The sequence below is a fragment of the Bidens hawaiensis genome, unplaced genomic scaffold, assembly GCF_021521415.1.
Source record: "Bidens hawaiensis isolate Kalapana, Puna unplaced genomic scaffold, B.hawaiensis_p1.1 tig00023045_1, whole genome shotgun sequence".
Classification (NCBI taxonomy): domain Eukaryota; kingdom Viridiplantae; phylum Streptophyta; class Magnoliopsida; order Asterales; family Asteraceae; genus Bidens; species Bidens hawaiensis.
In genome coordinates, this window is record NW_027493601.1 from 53,316 (window position 1) to 57,406 (window position 4,091).

The following is a 4,091-nucleotide window of genomic DNA, read 5'->3' on the forward strand; positions in this document are numbered from 1 at the left end:
CTTGGGTAAATGTATTGGTTAACAAAATGATTAAGTTGTAAAGAAAGATCATATACTGGGGTCCCGGATTAGCCACGGGGCCCGTTTTCATTTATTCAGTTTGATTTAAGAAGAAACGCGCACAACCCATCTGGATTGTCCAGGTTTTCCATAGAAAAGTTCGTTTTTACTTAATTAGTCCAAAAATATGATTTGTGATCACTCTTGGTGTTTTGATATTCCCGCAGGTTCGTTAGTCGCGAACTTGCCGGTTTTTATAAAAACTGAATTTGTTTAATATTCAAATTAGCATAATTAATTAACCGTTAATCACTAAATTATGAAAATTTAAACACTTATCAATTAAAATATGTAGATTTTTATAAAAATATTTCTGAAATTAATTACTGATTTATTAATTTATAAAAATTTATTTTATCAGCTATATTTCGCCTGAAAATCGTCCGTTTACCCTAAAAAATTTCCAAAAATTCCACAAAAATTCATGAATACTCAAATCATGTCCCAAAACAACCTGTATCAATTCCAGAATGTAAAAAGCTCGTACGATATTCTTTTCGGCCCAAATTCGGCTATAAAAATTCACACGAACGCAAATAAACAAAACACCTTTAAACTTCTCCAAATGATCCCAAAATTCATATGTGATCAAAATACATCAAATTTGAGTTCCCAGAAAAATTTCATAATTTTTGAAGTATTTTAGCTATTTTTCCCAAATAAACGTCCCAATTCGGTAATAAATTCGCCAAATATTCTCGGATGGTCGAAAAATTACCAAATTTGAACAGGGACTCATTGACATGGTCCCTGATGTTCCTGAAAAATTTCATGGTATAAAAATATGCACATCACAACCGTAACCTAAATAGCCCGTAAGCGAGTGTTTCGGCATTACCTTGGCGGGTTTGGCTCGTTTTTGACTTTTTAATCAAGTTTTCAGGTTCTAGTGCTTCTAAGAAAGCTAGGTACAAGTCCTATATCACAAACCAAGCAATATTTCATCAACATAACAGCCCTTAACTTAGGGTTTTGACTAGTGCACAAAAACGAACTTTTGAACCGTAAAAACGCCGTTTCAACCCTTTAATCCGTGTTTATGGCCAAAAACTTATCAAAACAGGTTCCTTACCGTGTTTATGATCAAAACATGTTTATGGACCATTTTTAGGATTTTTACACGGTTAGGAATGATTTTTAGTAATCAAGACATGTTTTTATGGTATTAAATGAGTTTAAACAAGCCGAAAATCGATTATTTAAGACCTCTTTACCTTGTTTTTGGTGGTTCTTGGCTGGAGCAGAACTTGTGTCCAGAATTTTCAAGAAAATGATGATGAAAATATCTTGGATCTAGTTTATATGTGAAAGAAAAAATAAGGGGGTAAAAGTATTCTTTGGCGGGCTGGGCTCGTTGGGTCCCCTTTTGGGCCCGTTTGGCCCACTTTTCTAGATTTACGTACCTGAACGTGAAATGACGAGTCCAAATTTATTTTGGGTTCGTTTTTTGGTGACAAAAATATATCGGGTGCGACAAACGGAGCGAAAACGAGTGTTTTTCGGCTAGTTTTGTGTAAAATTATAAAAACATACTATACGTTTGTAAAAATCGAAAATATTTTTACGGATCGCTTAAAACGTTTCAAATAAGTGTTTGGTAAGTCTTTTTCGGCTTAACGGATGATACAATGCTTGGTTTGTAACTATCTTTCGCGTTTAAATCTATAGCGGGTAGTTAAACGAGCATGTTTTCGTTTAACTTGTTTGCTATCAAACTAAGGCTATATTACTAATATTTTAGCTTGTATAGATCGTATATCACTTATAGATGCCCCCCCGAGATATCTGGGTTATAACCCGACCCGTTCGGTTAATCGTTCGTTTGTTACGCAAAAGGCGTTTATTTGCTTAATCGGTAAATACGTACTGAGGTGTACCTTGTTTTAGCTCAAATGTCACATAGTCTCACCATAGGAGGGGGTCTCCTACGATCAACCTCCGGCATGAGAATCAGTGATATGGCATGATGATAAGATTCTAAGAGTATAAAGCGGAAGTTTAGAGAAAATAGGGTGAATGAGAATGAATCTACCTTTGGCAGAAACCTTTTATAGGCAGTCGGAAGCTTCACTGGGGAAGCTTAAGCTTCTTAAAGGGAATGAGTCAGTCAGCTCTTCTTTTAGCTTGCGCCAACTGGGTGCATGACATTTTCGCGCAACCTTCATCCAGCTTTTGTTTGTCTTGTAGTTGTTTTTACTTTATGGCAAACATCAGCCTTTTAGTAACCATGACCTTTTCTGATATTTAGCTTTCTAGTCAACCTAGAAATCTTATGGTGGAAGCTTCTAGCTTCCCTGCCTGGCAGTTTGTGCTAACTGCTTCTTTATTCCTAAACATCCTTATTTTGTAAGCTTTGCTTTATGGATGGGTAGGGGTACCCACGTCATCACGCAATCATAAAATAAATTATCTCATTTTAAGAAAAGAGCTTGAACACACGTTTCAAATATCAATTTTGATAAGGATTGTGAGCCTAAACATTGGTTTGTTTTGTTATATAATTATTTTCATTTAACATAATATAATATACATTATGTTACATTATTTATTATTTATAATATACTAGTGTTTTACACGGCGCATTGCGTCGGGCAAGTCGGATCTGTGTTATGTACACATCACGTGACAATGCACTAACGTGGGTTCGTTTGGTATAGGTTAAGTTCGTTAAAGTATCGACACTAAATTTAAAAAAAAAAGATTAATATGTCAACGCATGAATTACAATAAAAAATTAGCATATTAAAAGGGGGTAACGACATTGATTTTCCAGCACGCATTGCGTGGAAAATTTGGTTAGTAAACTGGGGCGATGCAGCGGCGAGTCAAAGCGAATATGATTGGTCTTAGATACGTTTGTTGGTATTGGATTCGTCCAATTTTAGTATTTAAAAAAAAACCAGAAAAGTAGCAACACTCGTACAACACATTACAGAAAAAATTAACATGCTAAAAACAATGTTTATTAGATTGGTAAAATCTGGGCGTTGGTAAAACCAGAGTGTTGCAGCGTCCAGTAGACCAGTATTCGGTCGATATCGGTTGCATTGATAAATCGTAACTGTAACATAATTTCATTCAAATATAAATTCGTTGAATTAACATATAAAAATGAAAATATTTAAAGAAACGTTTATTCGATCAGTTAACCCGTACGCTGGTGAAACTCGAGTATTGAGGTAGTGAGTCGGTAAAACCTTGTCGTTGGCATAGCCCGAGCTGTCAGTCCTGGGGTTTGCGTAGATGAATCAACGCAAATTCGTTCGGTTTTGGTTACGTTTCAAAAAGATCAGTAAAATCTAGGCGTTGGTAAAACCCGAGTGTTGGTGGTCTTTCGGTAAAACCCGAACGTTGTCGGTCTCCGAAGATGCGATGGTGGCGACTACTTTTGCTATAATACCGAAATAAAACTTAAAAGAAAATCTTAAAGTGGTCCAATAGTGATATGCCACTTGGCCCAATTAAAGCACCATACTTTTAGTTTATAGTATAGTAATAATAATTATTAGATCAAAAATAACTAAATTAGTATCCTATCTTAGATCTATAAATTTATAAATAAATACTATAGTAATTAAATACAAAGAACAAGTGAAGTCCAAGTCCAAGTCCAAGTCCAAGTCCAAGTCCACCTCAAGTCTACAAACGAACAAGTGAAATCCAAGTCCAAGTCCAAGTCCAAGTCCAAGTCCAAGTCCAAGTCTATAAATCCAGAAGGTGATATGGTAGATATCACTTATATATATAATTATAAACTTTGATGCCACCATGTGATTTTTTTTTGTCTTTTAGGAACGAAAAGGTAACCGACCAAATGCCATTTTTTTTGTGTTAGTTCCGATAGCATAATAAAACTCATGGAAACTAATCAAACTCACGCAGGCTCGCGTCTCAATTATCGTGATCGACAACGCTTGGGTTTTACCAAAATCGCAAGTTTACTGACCGACACCCCCCTCCCCCCCCCCCAAAAAATTGGCCATTGGTCCACCTTAATTTTTTTTCCGTTTTTTTAGCTCCGGTACCGTAGC